Here is a 21,848-nt window from a genome sequence, read left to right on the forward strand (position 1 = left end):
ATGTACTGTGGTACTCCACTTGTGACACTTCTCCAGTCCGATTGCCTCTGATTACTGCCCTCATTTTTCTATCAGTCAGAAAATTTTTCATCCATGTTAGAAGCTTACCTGTCACCCATCCAAAATTTTCTAGTTTCCAGAACAACCTCTTATGTGGAACTCTGTCGAAAGTCTTTTTTATGTCTAGATAGATGCAGTCAACCCAACTACCTTTTTCCTTTAAAATCTCTGTGGCTCAATCATAGAAACTGAGTTAATTCGATACACAGGATCTTCCCGATCGAAAACAATACTGTCTGTGTGATATTATATAATTTCTCTCCAGGTGTTCTACCCATTTCGTTTTTATTATTTTTTTTCAATCTTTTCACTGTTACACTTGTCAATGAATCAGGTTTATAATTGAGGGGGGTGGGGTCTTCCCTGTTGCCACTTTTGTAGATTGGAACTTTGTTAGCCTTTTTCCACATGTTTGCTATGACTCCTGTACACAGGGATGCCTGAAAGATCAGGTGAAGTGGAAGGCTGAGCTCAGATGCATATTCTCTCAGAACTCATGGTGAAACTCCATCTGGACCAACTGCTTTGTTCTTACTTAGCTCCTTTAGCATATTTTCCACTTCATCTCTAGACACCTCTATACGCTCTATGATGTTCTCAGAAATTCTTACTGTGTCTGGTTCTCTTAAGATTTCATTTTGTATAAACACACTTTGGAACTTTTCGTTTAATGTTTCACACATTGCATTATCATTTTCTGTGAATCTGTTTCCTATTTTCAACCTCTGGATATTATCCTTTACCTGCAATTTGTTGTTTATGAATTTGTAGAATAGGCCCAGTTCTGTTTTTCATTTATCCATTATCCCTTTTTACAAATTTCTTTCTGCCTCTCCCCTTACTGCTGTATAGTTGTTTCTCGAATCTTTGTAGCGCTGGTGTGATTGGGGGTTTGGCTTCTTTCTATATTGATAACTGCTTGATGGGGTTCTGCTCTTCTACTCCCCAAGCCCGGCCCTGATTGAAAAACTCCCCAAGCTCTGATTGAAAAAATCAATCAGAGACATTAAGATAATTAGGTAACAATATCTTTGTGGCAACTCCCCCGTGACAGCTGAGGCAAAGCAGACCACCTCGGATGCTTGCTCTGTCAACGCCTGGTTGATACCTGGTTGATGGGGTTCTGGGAGTTCTTCTACTCCCCAAGCCCGGCCCGAGGCCAGGCTCGACTTGTGAGAGTTTGGTCCACCAGGCTGTTGCTTGGAGCGGCCCGCAGGGCCACGTACCCACCACAGCCTGGCTGATCCGGAACTTCTCTTAGAAAACAGTCCAGTTTTCTCTTGAAGATGTCCACGGTTGTTCCGGCAATATTTCTTATAGTCGCTGGGAGGACGTTGAACAACCGCAGACCTCTGATGTTTATACAGTGCTCTCTGATTGTGCCTATGGCACCTCTGCTCTTCACTGGTTCAATCTTGCATTTTTTTCCATATAGTTCACTCCAGTACGTTGTTATTTTACTGTGTAGATTTGGGACCTGGCCCTCCAGTATCTTCCATGTGTATATTATTTGGTATCTCTCTCGTCTCCTTTCTAGAGAGTGCTTTTGGAGAGCTTTGAGACGATCCCAATAATTTAGGTGTTTTATCTCGTCTATGCGTGCCGTATATGTTCTCTGTATTCCCTCTATTTCAGCAATCTCTCCTGCTCTGAAGGGGGAAGTGAATACTGAGCAGTACTCGAGACGGGACAACATAAGTGACTTGAAGAGTACAACCATTGTGATGGGATCCCTGGATTTTTGAAAGTTCTCATAATCCATCCGATCATTTTTCTGGCTGACGCAATATTTGCTTGGTTATGCTCCCTAAACGTTAGATCGTCGGACATCATTATTCCCAAATCCTTGACATGCTGTTTTTCTACTATGGGAAGATTCGATTGTAATTTGTACCCTGTATTATGTTTCAGATCCTCATTTTTGCCGTACCTGAAATTTATCATTGTTAAACATCATGTTATTTTCTGCTGCCCAATCGAAAACTTTGTTGACATCTGCTTGTAGTTTTTCAATGTCTTTCATTCCATTTTTGTGTTTTTTGGTCTGTGGCCCTCTCTCAATTTCTGTTGAACCAATCCTGTTTTCTGGCCCTGCATCTCTGTTTTGGTATGAATGTTTGTGTGCCTTCATTGTATATTTTGCAAAATTTGGCATACATTTAATTTACTTCCCTGTCTAGCAACAAGTCTGCTTAATTACTTATTAAAAATTTTTTGAAGTTCCCCATAGTGACCTCTCTCTCTTGAAATCAAGTTTATCAACTGTTTCAATGTCCCCATTTTCTGTGTGTGTGTTTGGAGGCTAAGCTTTCTGATACCATATGTGTGTGTGTTTGGAGGCTAAGCTTGCTGATACCATGTGTGTGTGTGTGTGTGTGTTTAGAGGCTAAGCCTGCTGATACCGTTTGTGTGTGTGTGTGTGTTTAGAGGCTAAGCTTGCTGATACCATGTGTGCATTTGGAGGCTAGGCTTGCTGATACCATCTGTGTGTGTGTGTGTGTTTGGAGGCTAAGTTTGCTGACACCGTGTGTGTACTCACCTATTTTTACTCACCTGTTTAAATAATAATTGGGGTGTGTACCACCTCTGGTGCAATTGAAGGGACCCACAGCCTTGAAGAAAATAAATTGTATTCAGAGAAGATCTTGTGGATTCTCACTGAACACTAATCTTTTCTTCTCCTACCACCCCTCTTATTTTGTTTTATGCTGTATTCTATTATATATCATATAAATACAAAGCCAAATGGCAATATTTATTATGTCTATACAAAAAGAAGACATCCACTTTATTTTTTTTCTCTCCTTTGTTTCTATGTGGATTTTGTTGTGACCTCTACATCTTGGAGAATACATATCCGGCACTAAGCATGTGAAGTTTGAACGAAATTAGTTATTATGTAAATTAGCCACATGTGGCCGAAGTTGTGACTTTTATTTTTTGGGGCAGATTTATTTGCAGAGGTCAAACACTATTCTGTCTGTTACGACCCTGGGTTCTTCAGTGGAAACCAGAGGTCAAAATTGAGTTATTAAACTTTCCTTTAGTATAGTTGAACGCAATTCGATGTTTCATTGTTTGTATCTTCCCTGCCAGACATAAGACTATTCTTGTTTCTCAAAGAGCATTTAAAGACTGAGCTGGGGGTTGATTATTAAATAATAACATAGGCACCAACTATGTTTACTAATACTTTAATCATTTGTAAAGTAACAATATGTTGCATAGGGGAAGATTTTTAATGTGCTTAGCTGCACGATCAATTAGGCTCCTTCCGGCACCACCACATGCGGGAGGCCTGAGCTGCTCGCTGGGAGCGTTCTTCGCTGGTTGCTGGCTGTGGTGAAAGGAACCTCCTCTCCTTCCTCTTCGTTTCCTTATTTCTGTGTCTTGTTCAAGATAAGTATATACTGAGTACATTATTCAATCTCTGGCATACTCATGTTCTATGTGTAGAGTAGTATACTTTGTGTGTAGTAGTTGTTTTTAGAGTTTATATTACTAGTTATTCTAAAGGGGGTTTCATTGGAACCACGTTGTCCCCCTACCCTAAGCTGACTCTAACTTCAAGTTATTCAATAGTAGAGCTTTACCCTAGCTTGTGTTCAGTGTAAAACCTTGTATCCTGCTTATGTGGACCAAGGCTTTTAACGTAAGGTAGTGTGGTAAAGTTATTATTATTATTGTTATTGGTGTGAATGTGATATTGGTGATATTATAAACAACATGAATGATATTATGGCTGGTAATGGGAACAATCCCATTATTTGCATTAGCGTGGGAGGAAATGATGTTGGCCGAGTTAGGAGTGAGGAACTGATTCAGAGGTATAAAACAGCCATTGAGTTAGTTAGGAGCAAGGGAGGAATCCCGATCATATGTGGCATTCTTCCAAGAAAGGGAGTGGGAAATGAATGGATATCGAGGGCACTTGGTGTCAATTGCCGGCTGGAAAGATATTGCAAATCAAATGCAATATCTTTCATAGACAACTGGGAACACTTCTATGGAAGAAATGAAATGTATGCTCGTGATGGGGTGCATCTATCGAGAGCTGGGGTTGTTGCTGTTGCGAACTCGTTAGAAGAAGTGGTTAGAGGTGTTTGTTTGGGTTTAAACTGTTAGTAGATAGAGGTATGGGAATTGATTTGGAGGAAGGAGGTAATAAAAGTATGTGTTTGTGGGAGAAAGGAATTGGCAAAACGACCAGGGAAAGAGAAGGTCCGCAAAATAACAATTCACTTAGGGTATATTACACTAACAGTAGAAGTCTAAGAAATAAAATTAACGAATTAAATGCTCTTGTCTGCACAGAAAAAATAGATATTATTGCACTTACCGAAACGTGGATGAATGTAGAAAATAGAGAACTATTAGCTGAATATCAAATATATGGATTTAAACTATTTCACACAGATAGATATATTAGACGAGGAGGTGGAGTAGCCATATATGTTAGGGACAATTTGAAATGTAGTCTCAAAGAGGGAATCAAAACAGAGCCACACACAGAAACTATTTGGATTGAATTAAACGGCACTCATATCTTGTAATGTATATGGGGGGCTGTTAAGGGGTTAATAAATAAGTACATGAATTATAAGAGTATCGTTCTTCCTGTGTAGATCTTGATCATTCCCTAGACTGACCTTGTTGTGTAGCCAAGTAGTCAGCACTACTTCTAATTTCCATGGGGGCCGGGCCTTAATGATCTCCCCAAATAGATACATCTTTATTTTGACTGACCTTACCCCTGAATAGCACTAGTTTCCCCATAGCAAGCCCACCATTTATTATAACACTGTCTATTTAGCATGCATTCATTAATGAGGACGAGATGAGGGCCTTATCACTAATAAATGGGAAATAAGGTATTGCAACATATATGTTTTGTTATAATAAACATATGAATGAAGGTAACTACAGAAGGCCTATTGGCCCATACGAGGCAGCTGCTATTTATATCCACCCAATAAGAACATAAGAACAAAGGTAACTGCAGAAAGCCTATTGGCCCATACGAGGCAGCTCCTATCTATAACCACCCAATCCCACTCATATACTTGTCCAACCCGCGCTTGAAACAATTGAGGGACCCCACATCCACCACGTTACGCGGCAATTGGTTCCACAAATCAACAACCCTGTTACTGAACCAGTATTTACCCAAGTCTGTCCTAAATCTAAACTTATCCAATTTATACCCATTGTTTCGTGTTCTGTCTTGTGTTGATATTTTTAATACCCTATTAATATCCCCCCTGCTATGTCCATTCATCCACTTGTAAACCTCTATCATGTCACCCCTAACTCTTCGCCTTTCTAGTGAATGCAACTTAAGAACATAAGAACAAAGGCAACTGCAGAAGGCCTGTTGGCCCATACGAGGCAGCTCCTATTTATAACCATCCACCAATCCCACTCATATACATGTCCAACCCATGCTTGAAACAATCGAGGGACCCCACCTCCACAATGTTACGCGGCAATTGGTTCCACAAATCAACAACCCTGTTACTTAACCAGTATTTACCCAAGTCTTTCCTAAATCTAAACTTATCCAATTTATACCCATTGTTTCGTGTTCTGTCTTGTGTTGATACTTTTAATACCTTATTAATATCCCCTTTGTTATGTCCATTCACCCACTTGTAAACCTCTATCATGTCACCCCTAACTCTTCGCCTTTCCAGTGAATGCAACTTAAGCTTTGTCAATCTTTCTTCATATGAAAGATTTCTAATTTGGGGAATTAACTTAGTCATCCTACGCTGGACACGTTCAAGTGAATTTATATCCATTCTATAATATGGCGACCAAAACTGAACTGCATAATCTAAATGGGGCCTAACAAGAGCAAGATATAGCTTGAGAACCACACCAGGTGTCTTGTTACTAACGCTGCGATTAATAAATCCAAGTGTCCGATTTGCCTTATTACGAACATTTATGCATTGATCCTTTTGTTTTAAATTCTTACTAATCATAACTCCCAGATCCCTTTCGCAATTCGACTTCGCAATCTCAACACCATCTAGCTCGTATCTTGTAACCCTATCATCATTACCTAACCTCAGAACTTTACATTTATCAGCATTAAACTGCATCTGCCAATCCTTCGACCATATCAAAACCCTATCTAGATCAACTTGATGTGATAGTGAGTCCTCCTCCGAATTAATTTCCCTACCGATTTTCGTATCATCGGCAAATTTGCAAATGTTGCTACTCAAACCTGAATCTAAATCATTTATATATATTATAAACAACAGAGGTCCCAGGACAGAGCCCTGAGGAACTCCACTAACAACATTATCCCACTCTGACTTAACCCCATTTATACTAACTCTCTGTTTCCTTTGGAATAGCCATGCCCTAATCCAAGTTAATATAGCACCCCCCAACAACTGGTTAGAAATGTTAAAAAAGAGATTAGGAAAGCAAAAAGAAACTATGAAGTTCGCATAGCAGAGCAAGCAAAGTCAAATCCTATAGGGTTTTTTCAGTTATATCGAACTAAGACTAGGGAAAGGATAGGTCCATTAAAATCTTTGACAGGTCATATAACGGATAATGACAAGGAGATGAGTAGTATTTTTAACAAATATTTATATCTGTATTTACTAAAGAAGAACTTAACAATATGCCTTCAGCCGAACAAGTCTATGTGGGTGGGGATGAGGACAGGTTGACTAGTTTAGCAGTTACCAGGGAGGATGTAATTAAACAATTTGAAAAACTAAAACCAAACAAATCCCCAGGACCGGATGAAGTGTTTGCCATGGTGCTTAAAGAATGCAAAGAGGAGCTTTCCGAGCCACTGTCTACCATATTTAATAAATCAATAGAGTCAGGCAGAGTGCCAGAGTCATGGAAGGTAGCTAATGTGGTACCAATTTTTAAGAAAGGAGATAGATCACTTGCGTCAAACTATCGGCCAATTAGCCTAACGTCTATTGTGGGAAAGTTACTTGAATCAATAATTGCAAATACAATTCGTCTCCATCTTGAAAAACATAAATTAATATATGAGTCGCAACATGGTTTTACAAATGGCCGTTCATGTTTAACAAATTTGCTAACTTTTTATTCCAGCATAGTTGAGGCAGTTGATAGTGGTAAGGATTGTGATGTTGTGTACCTTGACTTTAGCAAAGCTTTTGATACAGTGCCACATGAAAGACTAATTCAAAAAATAGAAGCTCATGGTATTCGGGGTGCTATATTAACTTGGATTAGGGCATGGCTATTCCAAAGGAAACTGAGAGTTAGTATAAATGGGGTTAAGTCAGAGTGGGATAATGTTGTTAGTGGAGTACCTCAGGGCTCTGTCCTGGGACCTCTGTTGTTTATAATATATATTTAAATGATTTAGATTCAGGTTTGAGTATCAACATTTGCAAATTTGCCGATGATACGAAAATCGGTAGGGAAATTAATTCGGAGGAGGACTCACTATCACTTCAAGTTGTTCTAGATAGGGTTTTGAAATGGTCAAAGGATTGGCAAATGCAGTTTAATGCTGATAAATATAAAGTTCTGAGGCTAGGTAATGATGATAGAGTTACAAGATACGAGCTAGATGGTGTTGTGATTGCGAAGTCGGATTGCGAAAGGGATCTGGGAGTTATGATTAGTATGAATTTAAAACAAAAGGATCAATGCATGAATGTTCGTAATAAGGCGAATAGGACACTGGGATTTATTAATCGAAGCGTTAGTTACAAGACACCTGTTGTGGTTCTTAAGCTATATCTTGCTCTTACATAAGAACAAAGGTAACTGCAGAAGGCCTATTGGCCCATTCGAGGCAGCTCCTATTCTATAACCACCCAATCCCACTCATATACTTGTCCAACCCGCGCTTGAAACAATCGAGGGACCCCACCTCCACCACGTTACGCGGCAATTGGTTCCACAAATCAACAACCCTGTTACTGAACCAGTATTTACCCAAGTCTTTCCTAAATCTAAACTTATCCAATTTATACCCATTGTTTCGTGTTCTGTCTTGTGTTGATATTTTTAATACCCTATTAATATCCCCCCTGTTATGTCCATTCATCCACTTGTAAACCTCTATCATGTCGCCCCTAACTCTTCGCCTTTCCAGTGAATGCAACTTAAGCTTTGTTAATCTTTCTTCATATGAAAGATTTCTAATTTGGGGAATTAACTTAGTCATCCTACGCTGGACACGTTCAAGTGAATTTATATCCATTCTATAATATGGCGACCAAAACTGAACTGCATAATCTAAATGGGGCCTAACTAGAGCAAGATATAGCTTGAGAACCACACCAGGTGTCTTGTTACTAACGCTGCGATTAATAAATCCAAGTGTCCGATTTGCCTTATTACGAACATTTATGCATTGATCCTTTTGTTTTAAATTCTTACTAATCATAACTCCCAGATCCCTTTCGCAATCCGACTTCGCAATCACAACACCATCTAGCTCGTATCTTGTAACTCTATCATAAGAACATAAGAACATAAGAACAAAGGTAACTGCAGAAGGCCTATTGGCCCATACGAGGCAGCTCCTATTCTATAACCACCCAATCCCACTCATATACTTGTCCAACCCGTGCTTGAAACAATCAAGGGACCCCACCTCCACAATGTTACGCGGCAATTGGTTCCACAAATCAACAACCCTGTTACTGAACCAGTATTTACCCAAGTCTTTCCTAAATCTAAACTTATCCAATTTATACCCATTGTTTCGTGTTCTGTCCTGTGTTGATACTTTTAATACCCTATTAATATCCCCACGGTTATGTCCATTCATCCACTTGTAAACCTCTATCATGTCACCCCTAACTCTTCGCCTTTCCAGTGAATGCAACTTAAGCTTTGTTAATCTTTCTTCATATGAAAGATTTCTAATTTGGGGAATTAACTTAGTCATCCTACGCTGGACACGTTCAAGTGAATTTATATCCATTCTATAATATGGTGACCAAAACTGAACTGCATAATCTAAATGGGGCCTAACTAGAGCAAGATATAGCTTGAGAACCACACCAGGTGTCTTGTTACTAACGCTGCGATTAATAAATCCAAGTGTCCGATTTGCCTTATTACGAACATTTATGCATTGATCCTTTTGTTTTAAATTCTTACTAATCATAACTCCCAGATCCCTTTCGCAATCCGACTTCGCAATCACAACACCATCTAGCTCGTATCTTGTAACTCTATCATCATTACCTAACCTCAGAACTTTACATTTATCAGCATTAAACTGCATCTGCCAATCCTTTGACCATTTCAAAACCCTATCTAGATCAACTTGAAGTGATAGTGAGTCCTCCTCCGAATTAATTTCCCTACCGATTTTCGTATCATCGGCAAATTTGCAAATGTTGCTACTCAAACCTGAATCTAAATCATTTATATATATTATAAACAACAGAGGTCCCAGGACAGAGCCTTGAGGCACTCCACTTACAACATTTTCCCACTCTGACTTGATTCCATTTATACTAACTCTCTGTTTCCTTTGGTATAGCCATGCCCTAATCCAGCTTAATATAGCACCCCCAATACCATGAGACTCTATCTTTTTAATCAGTCTTTCATGTGGCACTGTATCAAAAGCTTTGCTAAAGTCAAGGTATACAACATCGCAATCCTTACCACTATCAACTGCCTCAACAATGCTAGAATAAAAAGATAACAAATTTGTTAAACATGAACGGCCATTTATAAAACCATGTTGCGACTCAATTATTAATTTATGTTTTTCAAGATGAAGACGAATTTTATTTGCTATTATAGATTCGAGTAACTTTCCCACAATAGACGTTAGGCTAATTGGTCGATAGTTAGACGCAAGTGATCTATCTCCTTTCTTAAAAACTGGTATCACATTAGCAACTTTCCAAAACTCTGGCACTCTGCCTGACTCTATTGATTTATTAAATATGGTTGACAGTGGCTCACAAAGCTCCTCTTTGCATTCTTTAAGCACCCTGGCAAACACTTCATCCGGCCCTGGGGATTTGTTTGGTTTGAGTTTTACTATTTGTTTAAGAACATCCTCCCTGGTAACTGTTAAAGTCGTCAACCTGTCCTCGTCCCCACCCACATAGACTTGTTCGGCTGAAGGCATATTGTTAAGTTCCTCTTTAGTAAATACAGATACAAAATATTTATTAAAAATACTACTCATCTCTTCATCACTATCTGTTATTTGACCTGTCTCAGTTTTTAATGGACCTATCCTTTCCCTAGTCTTAGTACGATATAACTGAAAAAACCCTTTAGGATTTGTCTTTGCTTGCCCTGCTATGCGAACTTCATAGTTTCTTTTTGCTTTCCTTATCTCTTTTTTAACATTTCTAACCAGTTGTACGAATTCCTGTTCTAAAGTGACCTCCCCATTTTTAATCCTTTTGTACCAAGCTCTCTTTTTACCTATAAGGTTCTTCAAATTCTTTGTTATCCACTTTGGGTCATTAGTATTCGATCTATTCAATTTGTATGGTATACTACGTTCCTGTGCTTTGTTTAGAATATTCTTAAATAAGTTATATATTGAATCCACATCGAAATCCCCATTTAAGTCACCTATCGCTGGGTTCATGTCTCGCTCCAAGACCGGCCCACACCCCATACCCAAGACTTTCCAATCAATTTGACCCAAAAAATTTCTTAGGCTATTAAAATCAGCTTTTCGAAAATCTGGCACTTTAACAGAATTTTCTCCTACTGGTCTATTCCATTCTATGCTAAATCTGATTTCTTTGTGATCACTGCTCCCTAGCTCACTCCCTATTTCGATGTCATTAATTTGCGTTTCCCTGTTAGTTAACACTAAATCTAAAATATTATTTTCCCGTGTTGGTTCCTTAATGTGTTGCGTAAGAAAGCAATCGTCAATTAATTCTAGAAAATCTTCTGCTTCACTATTCCCTGTTTTGTTCAACCAGTTTATTCCGCTAAAATTAAAGTCACCCATGACATAAATACTGTTAGATCTAGATGCTCTAGATATTTCATCCCATAGATGCTTTGCTTCCATTCTGTCTAAATTTGGTGGCCTATATATTACTCCTATTATAATATTATTAGCTTTTTCGTTTAATTCAATCCAAATAGTTTCTGTGTGTGGCTCTGTTTTGATTCCCTCTTTGAGACTACATTTCAAATTGTCCCTAACATATATGGCTACTCCACCTCCTCGTCTAATATATCTATCTGTGTGAAATAGTTTAAATCCATATATTTGATATTCAGCTAATAGTTCTCTATTTTCTACATTCATCCACGTTTCGGTAAGTGCAATAATATCTATTTTTTCTGTGCAGACAAGAGCATTTAATTCGTTAATTTTATTTCTTAGACTTCTACTGTTAGTGTAATATACCCTAAGTGAATTGTTATTTTGCGGACCTTCTCTTTCCCTGGTCGTTTTGCCAATTCCTTTCTCCCACAAACACATACTTTTATTACCTCCTTCCTCCAAATCAATTCCCATACCTCTATCTACTAACAGTTTAAACCCAAACAAACACCTCTAACCACTTCTTCTAACGAGTTCGCAACAGCAACAACCCCAGCTCTCGATAGATGCACCCCATCACGAGCATACATTTCATTTCTTCCATAGAAGTGTTCCCAGTTGTCTATGAAAGATATTGCATTTGATTTGCAATATCTTTCCAGCCGGCAATTGACACCAAGTGCCCTCGATATCCATTCATTTCCCACTCCCTTTCTTGGAAGAATGCCACATATGATCGGGATTCCTCCCTTGCTCCTAACTAACTCTATGGCTGTTTTATACCTCTGAATCAGTTCCTCACTCCTAACTCGACCAACATCATCATCATTACCTAACCTCAGAACTTTACATTTATCAGCATTAAACTGCATCTGCCAATCCTTTGACCATTTCAAAACCCTATCTAGATCAACTTGAAGTGATAGTGAGTCCTCCTCCGAATTAATTTCCCTACCGATTTTCGTATCATCGGCAAATTTGCAAATGTTGCTACTCAAACCTGAATCTAAATCATTTATATATATTATAAACAACAGAGGTCCCAGGACAGAGCCTTGAGGCACTCCGCTTACAACATTTTCCCACTCTGACTTGATTCCATTTATACTAACTCTCTGTTTCCTTTGGTATAGCCATGCCCTAATCCAGCTTAATATAGCACCCCCAATACCATGAGACTCTATCTTTTTAATCAGTCTTTCAAGTGGCACTGTATCAAAAGCTTTGCTAAAGTCAAGGTATACAACATCGCAATCCTTACCACTATCAACTGCCTCAACAATGCTAGAATAAAAAGATAACAAATTTGTTAAACATGAACGGCCATTTATAAAACCATGTTGAGACTCAATTATTAATTTATGTTTTTCAAGATGAAGACGAATTTTATTTGCTATTATAGATTCGAGTAACTTTCCCACAATAGACGTTAGGCTAATTGGTCGATAGTTAGACGCAAGTGATCTATCTCCTTTCTTAAAAACTGGTATCACATTAGCAACTTTCCAAAACTCTGGCACTCTGCCTGACTCTATTGATTTATTAAATATGGTTGACAGTGGGTCACAAAGCTCCTCTTTGCATTCTTTAAGCACCCTGGCAAACACTTCATCCGGCCCTGGGGATTTGTTTGGTTTGAGTTTTACTATTTGTTTAAGAACATCCTCCCTGGTAACTGCTAAACTCGTCAACCTGTCCTCGTCCCCACCCACATAGACTTGTTCAGCTGAAGGCATATTGTTAAGTTCCTCTTTAGTAAATACAGATACAAAATATTTATTAAAAATACTACTCATCTCTTCATCACTATCTGTTATTTGACCTGTATCAGTTTTTAATGGACCTATCCTTTCCCTAGTCTTAGTACGATATAACTGAAAAAACCCTTTAGGATTTGTCTTTGCTTGCCCTGCTATGCGAACTTCATAGTTTCTTTTTGCTTTCCTTATCTCTTTTTTAACATTTCTAACCAGTTGTACGAATTCCTGTTCTAAAGTGACCTCCCCATCTTTAATCCTTTTGTACCAAGCTCTCTTTTTACCTATAAGGTTCTTCAAATTCTTTGTTATCCACTTTGGGTCATTAGTATTCGATCTATTCAATTTGTATGGTATACTACGTTCCTGTGCTTTGTTTAGAATATTCTTAAATAAGTTATATATTGAATCCACATCGAAATCCCCATTTAAGTCACCTATCGCTGGGTTCATGTCTCGCTCCAAGACCGGCCCACACCCCATACCCAAGACTTTCCAATCAATTTGACCCAAAAAATTTCTTAGGCTATTAAAATCAGCTTTTCGAAAATCTGGCACTTTAACAGAATTTTCTCCTACTGGTCTATTCCATTCTATGCTAAATCTGATTTCTTTGTGATCACTGTTCCCTAGCTCACTCCCTATTTCGATGTCATTAATTTGCGTTTCCCTGTTTGTTAACACTAAATCTAAAATATTATTTTCCCGTGTTGGTTCCTTAATGTGTTGCGTAAGAAAGCAATCGTCAATTAATTCTAGAAAATCTTCTGCTTCACTATTCCCTGTTTTGTTCAACCAGTTTATTCCACTAAAATTAAAGTCACCCATGACATAAATACTGTAAGATCTAGATGCTCTAGATATTTCATCCCATAGGTGCTTTGCTTCCATTCTGTCTAAATTTGGTGGCCTATATATTACTCCTATTATAATATTATTAGCTTTTTCGTTTAATTCTATCCAAATAGTTTCTGTGTGTGGCTCTGTTTTGATTCCCTCTTTGAGACTACATTTCAAATTGTCCCTAACATATATGGCTACTCCACCTCCTCGTCTAATATATCTATCTGTGTGAAATAGTTTAAATCCGTATATTTGATATTCAGCTAATAGTTCTCTATTTTCTACATTCATCCACGTTTCGGTAAGTGCAATAATATCTATTTTTTCTGTGCAGACAAGAGCATTTAATTCGTTAATTTTATTTCTTAGACTTCTACTGTTAGTGTAATATACCCTAAGTGAATTGTTATTTTGCGGACCTTCTCTTTCCCTGATCGTTTTGCCAATTCCTTTCTCCCACAAACACATACTTTTATTACCTCCTTCCTCCAAATCAATTCCCATACCTCTATCTACTAACAGTTTAAACCCAAACAAACACCTCTAACCATTTCTTCCAACGAGTTCGCAACAGCAACAACCCCAGCTCTCGATAGATGCACCCCATCACGAGCATACATTTCATTTCTTCCATAGAAGTGTTCCCAGTTGTCTATGAAAGATATTGCATTTGATTTGCAATATCTTTCCAGCCGGCAATTGACACCAAGTGCCCTCGATATCCATTCATTTCCCACTCCCTTTCTTGGAAGAATGCCACATATGATCGGGATTCCTCCCTTGCTCCTAACTAATTCTATGGCTGTTTTATACCTCTGAATCAGTTCCTCACTCCTAACTCGACCAACATCATTTCCTCCCACGCTAATGCAAATAATGGGATTGTTCCCATTACCAGCCATAATATCATTCATGTTGTTTATAATATCACCAATGCCAGCTCCGGGATAGCAAACCCTTAACCTGTTCCCCCTATCTCTAGCACAAAACGCTCTATCCAAATACCTTATCTGGGAATCTCCCACAACTAATGTTTGCTTAGGTACCTTTACTTTCTGAGGGGCCTGCGCTTCCTTTCTCTTCGTTGCTTTCCCTTTTGCGCGATCCGCAGTCTCACCACAGCACTCGTCCTCCAAAACGTCAAATGAATTAGAAGTTGCTATGGCGTTTGAAGGCGGCTTTATCAAAGTCTTCTTAAGGCCCCTGTCTTTCACAACTCTCCAAGACGAGGTCCCTTTACTACTGGTCTCCTCCTTCGTTACTTCTCGTTGTTCTTTAAGCTGACGCACCTCCTCCCGCAGAGAGTCCAACTCTGTCCTCAGGGCTCCCACTAGAGTCACCAGGTCCTTAACTACAACTTCCATATTGCTATGATAATATAAATGGGGCCTCTTGTTAGGCCCCATTTAGATTATGCAGTTCAGTTTTGGTCGCCGTATTATAGAATGGATATAAATTCACTTGAACGTGTCCAACGTAGGATGACTAAGTTAATTCCCCAAATTAGAAATCTTTCATATGAAGAAAGATTAACAAAGCTTAAGTTGCATTCACTGGAAAGGCGAAGAGTTAGGGGTGACATGATAGAGGTTTACAAGTGCAAAGAGGAGCTTTGTGACCCACTGTCAACCATATTTAATAAATCAATAGAGTCAGGCAGAGTGCCAGAGTTTTGGAAAGTTGCTAATGTGATACCAGTTTTTAAGAAAGGAGATAGATCACTTGCGTCTAACTATCGACCAATTAGCCTAACGTCTTTTGTGGGAAAGTTACTCGAATCTATAATAGCAAATAAAATTCGTCTTCATCTTGAAAAACATAAACTAATAACTGAGTCGCAACATGGTTTTATAAATGGCCGTTCATGTTTAACAAATTTGTTATCTTTTTATTCTAGCATTGTTGAGGCAGTTGATAGTGGTAAGGATTGCGATGTTGTATACCTTGACTTTAGCAAAGCTTTTGATACAGTGCCACATGAAAGACTGATTAAAAAGATAGAGTCTCATGGTATTGGGGGTGCTATATTAAGCTGGATTAGGGCATGGCTATTCCAAAGGAAACAGAGAGTTAGTATAAATGGAATCAAGTCAGAGTAGGAAAATGTTGTAAGTGGAGTGCCTCAAGGCTCTGTCCTGGGACCTCTGTTGTTTATAATATATATAAATGATTTAGATTCAGGTTTGAGTAGCAACATTTTAAAATTTGCCGATGATACGAAAATCGGTAGGGAAATTAATTCGGAGGAGGACTCACTATCACTTAAAGTTGATCTAGATAGGGTTTTGAAATGGTCAAAGGATTGGCAGATGCAGTTTAATGCTGATAAATGTAAAGTTCTGAGGTTAGGTAATGATGATAGAGTTACAAGATACGAGCAAGATGATGTTGTGATTGCGAAGTCGGATTGCGAAAGGGATCTGGGAGTTATGATTAGTAAGAATTTAAAACAAAAGGATCAATGCATAAATGTTCGTAATAAGGCAAATAGGACACTGAGATTTATTAATCGAAGCGTTAGTAACAAGACACCTGGTGTGGTTCTTAAGCTATATCTTGCTCTGGTTAGGCCCCATTTAGATTATGCAGTTCAGTTTTGGTCGCCGTATTATAGAATGGATATAAATTCACTTGAACGTGTCCAACGTAGGATGACTAAGTTAATTCCCCAAATTAGAAATCTTTCATATGAAGAAAGATTAACAAAGCTTAAACTGCATTCATTGGAAAGGCGAAGAGTTAGGGGTGACATGATAGAGGTTTACAAGTGGATGAATGGACATAACAGGGGGGATATTAATAGGGTATTAAAAATATCAACACAAGACAGAACACGAAACAATGGGTATAAATTGGATAAGTTTAGATTTTGGAAAGACTTGGGTAAATACTGGTTCAGTAACAGGGTTGTTGATTTGTGGAACCAATTGCCGCATAACGTGGTGGAGGTGGTGTCCCTCGATTGTTTCAAGGTGCGGGTTGGACAAGTATAGGAGTGGGATTGGGTGGTTATAGAATAGGAGCTGCCTCGTATGGGCCAATAGGCCTTCTGCAGTTACCTTTGTTCTTATGTTCTTATGTTCTTAAGTGGATGAATGGACATAACAGGGGGGATATTAATAGGGTATTAAAAATATCAACACAAGACAGAACACGAAACAATTGGTATAAATTGGATAAGTTTAGATTTAGGAAAGACTTGGGTAAATACTGGTTCAGTAACAGGGTTGTTGATTTGTGGAACCAATTGCCGCATAACGTGGTGGAGGTGGTGTCCCTCGATTGTTTCAAGCGCGGGTTGGACAAGTATATGAGTGGGATTGGGTAGTTATAAAATAGGAGCTGCCTCGTATGGGCCAATAGGCCTTCTGCAGTGACCTTTGTTCTTATGGTCTTTTCAACTGCCTCAACTATGCTGGAATAAAAAGTTAGCAAATTTGTTAAACATGAACGGCCATTTGTAAAACCATGTTGCGACTCATTTATTAATTTATGTTTTTCAAGATGGAGACGAATTGTATTTGCAATTATTGATTCAAGTAACTTTCCCACAATAGACGTTAGGCTAATTGGCCGATAGTTTGACGCAAGTGATCTATCTCCTTTCTTATAAATTGGTACCACATTAGCTACCTTCCATGACTCTGGCACTCTGCCTGACTCTATTGATTTATTAAATATGGTAGACAGTGGCTCGAAAAGCTCCTCTTTGCATTCTTTAAGCACCCTGGCAAACACTTCATCCGGCCCTGGGGATTTGTTTGGTTTTAGTTTTTCTAATTGTTTAATTACATCCTCCCTGGTAACTGCTAAACTAGTCAACCTGTCCTCATCCCCACCCACATAGACTTGTTCGGCTGAAGGCATATTGTTAAGTTCTTCTTTAATAAATACAGATATAAAATATTTGTTAAAAATACTACTCATCTCCTTGTCATTATTCGTTATTTGACCTGTCTCAGATTTAATGGACCTATCCTTTCCCTAGTCTTAGTACGATATAACTGAAAAAACCCTTTAGGATTTGGCTTTGCTTGCTCTGCTATGCGAACTTCATAGTTTCTTTTTGCTTTCCTAATCTCTTTTTTAACATTTCTGACCAGTTGTATGAATTCCTGTTCTAAACTGACTTCCCCATTCTTAATCCTTTTCTACCATGCTCTCTTTTTACCTATAAGGTTCTTTAAATTATTTGTTATCCACTTTGGGTCATTAGTATTCGATCTATTCAATTTGTATGGTATACTACGTTCCTGTGCTTTGTTTAGAATATTCTTAAATAAGTTATATATTAAATCCACATCGAAATCCCCTTTTACATCACCTATCGCTGGGTTCATGTCTCGCTCCAAGATCGGCCCACACCCCATACCCAAGACTTTCCAATCTATTTGACCCAAAAAATATCTTAGGCTATTAAAATCAGCTTTTCGAAAATCTGGCACTTTAACAGAATTTTCTCCTACAGGTCTATTCCATTCTATGCTAAATCTGATTACTTTGTGATCACTGTTCCCTAGCTCACTCCCTATTTCGATGTCATTAATTTGTGTTTCCCTATTAGTTAACACTAAATCTAAAATATTATTTTCCCGCGTTGGTTCCTTAATGTGTTGCGTAAGAAAGCAATCGTCAATTAATTCTAGAAAATCTTCTGCTTCACTATTCCCTGTTTTGTTCACCCAGTTTATTCCACTAAAATTAAAGTCACCCATGACATAAATACTGTTAGATCTAGATGCTCTAGATATTTCATCCCATAGATGCTTTGCTTCCATTCTGTCTAAATTTGGTGGCCTATATATAACTCCTATTATAATATTATTTGCTTTTTCGTTGAATTCTATCCAAATAGTTTCTGTGTGTGGCTCAGTTTTGATTCCCTCTTTGAGACTACATTTCAAATTGTCCCTAACATATATGGCTACTCCCCCTCCTCGTCTAATATATCTATCTGTGTGAAATAGTTTAAATCCATTTATTTGATATTCAGCTAATAGTTCTCTATTTTCTACATTCATCCACGTTTCGGTAAGTGCAATAATATCTATTTTTTCTGTGCAGACAAGAGCATTTAATTCGTTAATTTTATTTCTTAGACTTCTACTGTTAGTGTAATATACCCTAAGTGAATTGTTATTTTGAGGCCCTTTTCTTTCCCTGATCATTTTGCCAATTCTTTTCTCCCACGAACACATACTTTTATTACCTCCTTCCTCCAAATCAATTCTCGTTCATGTATATGTCTAACCTACTGTTAGACTGTTAAGGGGCTCAGTGTCTGTTTTTTCAGTTTTCCCTAACTTATCCCTAGATATTTTTTTCGTGACTTCATTTCAATACATATTGACCCACAACTTTCACATATTCGAGTACGAATGCCAAGCAATCCTAATTATAACCTACAAGATATGTTATAAATTAGAAGTACTATATTTATTGTTGAGAACTTTAGATGCATTTTTCTTTGTGAAAAACATTTTATACTTTTGAGTCGTAATAAAAAATTCATTTTCTGACCGATTCTCACCATTTTTACATATTATGTGCAAAGTTCTTAGTGCTAAGGTTCCTAATGAATCGATTTGTCAAAAAGCCATAACGTTTGGAGTTATAAATATTTTGCATATAAATTTGGCACATATTTGGATGGCCCCCCATTCAAAAAATGTTTTACAGTAAACTATAGTCTTGAACAATATTTTTCTCATTGGCAATTGAAAGTTATATGCCATTCTGAGACCATAATGAATAAAATAACAATTGGTGACATAAAATATTTAGAGCAATTTGAATTTTTTTTTTTTTTTAACTTTTTTCCATTCATGTTGTGATGTTGATTTAAAAGGAAATGTTGGAGCATTTGCCACGAGGATTATGCATCCAAAAAATTGAGTGTGTATGATGAAGTTTCGGTGCCCAATCACTGGGCCCCTTAAGAGGTAGTCATGGTATCAGAGGCTTTCCTCAAGTCAATGAATAGGCCAATTGAGAACTCATTTTTGTCAAGGGCAGTGTAGATTATATCAAGCAAGAGTGTTGGTGGGTGTTGCAAGAGCAGGGCAGCACTCTTATATATCATAGACATTATTTCATTAATGTTCCAAGCTTTGATTTTAAGTAATTGAATTATGGATATAATGTCTGTCATGCTGACTGGTAAAAGGAGTAGTGTTAGCTATCAGTGAGATATGTAGTAACACGTGTCTGGGTCTTTGGAATTTTTCTGCCAAGGTTTGCACAAATTCATGAAAAGAAGCTATTGAAATCAGTTGCAATATCTAAGTCTGTTGCAAGTGTGTATCCATCTTTGGAGAGTTTTATCTGCTTGGTAAGTGATTGTTGTTTAGACCCTAGGATGTTAGACATGGGTGATGGTAGAGATGTAATGTTCATATTTCCTTTTGCTTCTTTAAATCCATTCTCATAAAAGGAAGCTTCTGCTCTTTGTATTATATTGGTAATCATTGATGAGTATCTCTTAACTTCTTGTTTTGTAACTAGGCAAATTCTATTTTCATATTTTTCATATTTGTGTTTCTTGTTACAGTAATTGTTTTATTAACACTTTGGCGCACTGTACAGTATGCCACTTGTGGGCCAGGGGTTGTTTAATCTTTTGGCAGTTCGTTACTTAGTGAGGAGAGGACTCAAGATGGCTCAAAATGCTCAGAATACTCTCACAAATTTATATTAATGTAATATTTTGGAATCTTATAAAACAAAAATTGTATGACTAAAAATTCTCCTTCTTTCCCATCAACAGGTCTTCCTCACTGGGCTTGCTCGGCTTTGGTGTTACTGTGAGGGTGCCATCATCGTTTACCCTTCAAGACTGACTCATGCTGGCATTGCATTTGTGGACTTCCCTTTACAGTAAACAGTCCTTCTCCATATGGTGATTGTCCAGGGCAAGCAGGGTGTGACTGCCATCTTGGAGAAGCAGGGTCTTTGAATATGAAGAATCTTCCGTCTTCTCTACTTACGCCAGCTTGTGCCAGCCTTGCATTCTTGTTACTTCATGGGCCTTGGGCCTTTTTTATTTATTTTACCTAATAATTTTTTTTATTAATACCCGTGTTTCACAAGAGATCCTTAACATTTAAGCACCAATTGTATTGACTAATGTACGTCTTGTAACCTTTAAGACATAGACAAGACATAGATAAATGAGTGAATAATACTGAGTGACTAGGTTAGGGCGAGGAACATAGTACAGTCTCTGACTTTGGAAGAATGCCTACTGTTTTAGAAACCTTATTGCTATGATCATAATCGTATGGGTTAAAAAGCATTTGTTGTCACTCCTACATTGTTGCTTGTTTGCTTGAAACCTTTGCTCCTTGTTCGTGTTACATCTGACCTTTTGAAGAAATTGTATGAATCAATATCCTCCAAATTGTTCAGTATTTTAAAGGTTTGGCTCTATTACTCTCTCATTTGCATATATCTAAGCATATAGATTAGATATAGATTTAGATTAGATTTTTTATTCAGGTAAAGGTACATACATTGCAGATGAGTTACAAAGGGAAAGACAATGGCTAGAGTTCACTAGCTCTATTGGAAGAGAAACGTCTGCAAGACAAGTGTGGGCAAAAATTTCAGGTAGCTAAGGGGAGCAGAGCCCGGCCTGCGGCTCAAAACGACCCCCAATGGCTTCATTTTGTATCTTCTCCAACTTGCCCATCCTACCTTTACCAAAACAAGAAATGACAGGTGCAGCATAATCAATAAGAAATCTTACAGTACTCAAGTACATCATTCGTAGAACAGGGACTCCCACTCCTTTCCACAGCATGCCAAGGCCTTCAGAGGTTGTAATCTCTTCCGACATTGACCCAACAGTCTGTTCATCTCAGTTTCCAAACTCTCATGAGTATATCCAACATATATGCCTAAATATTTATATATATTAACTCTCTCTATATTTTTACCGTTTATTTCCAATATAATGGGCCTCCGACTTCTACATTCAAACTTTAGTTTTGTCTTCATTAACCACTAGTCCCATGTGGTGACACAGGTTTCCGAAATTGTCCAACACTGTTTGAACCTTTGAAATATCTTTGCCCTGAAACAAAATATCATCGGCATATATGATTGGAGTTACCCAATTTGAGTATTTCTCAGATGCTATCTTATTCATTAGTACATTAAACAGGGTGAGACTC

General features: G+C 37.9%; 1 long non-coding RNA gene across 1 annotated transcript in view; it reads left to right on the forward strand.

Annotated features, from left to right (window-relative positions):
* Nucleotides 1–20,709, forward strand: part of LOC138364119 (uncharacterized) — a 27,107-nt gene extending 6,398 nt beyond the window's left edge. The window contains exon 3 of the long non-coding RNA XR_011228308.1: nucleotides 20,441–20,709. This is a non-coding gene — a long non-coding RNA (uncharacterized lncRNA). The remainder of the gene's footprint in view (nucleotides 1–20,440) is intronic.
* Nucleotides 20,710–21,848: the final 1,139 nt, after the last annotated feature.

Source organism: Procambarus clarkii, chromosome 12, assembly GCF_040958095.1.
Source record: "Procambarus clarkii isolate CNS0578487 chromosome 12, FALCON_Pclarkii_2.0, whole genome shotgun sequence".
NCBI classification, from domain to species: domain Eukaryota; kingdom Metazoa; phylum Arthropoda; class Malacostraca; order Decapoda; family Cambaridae; genus Procambarus; species Procambarus clarkii.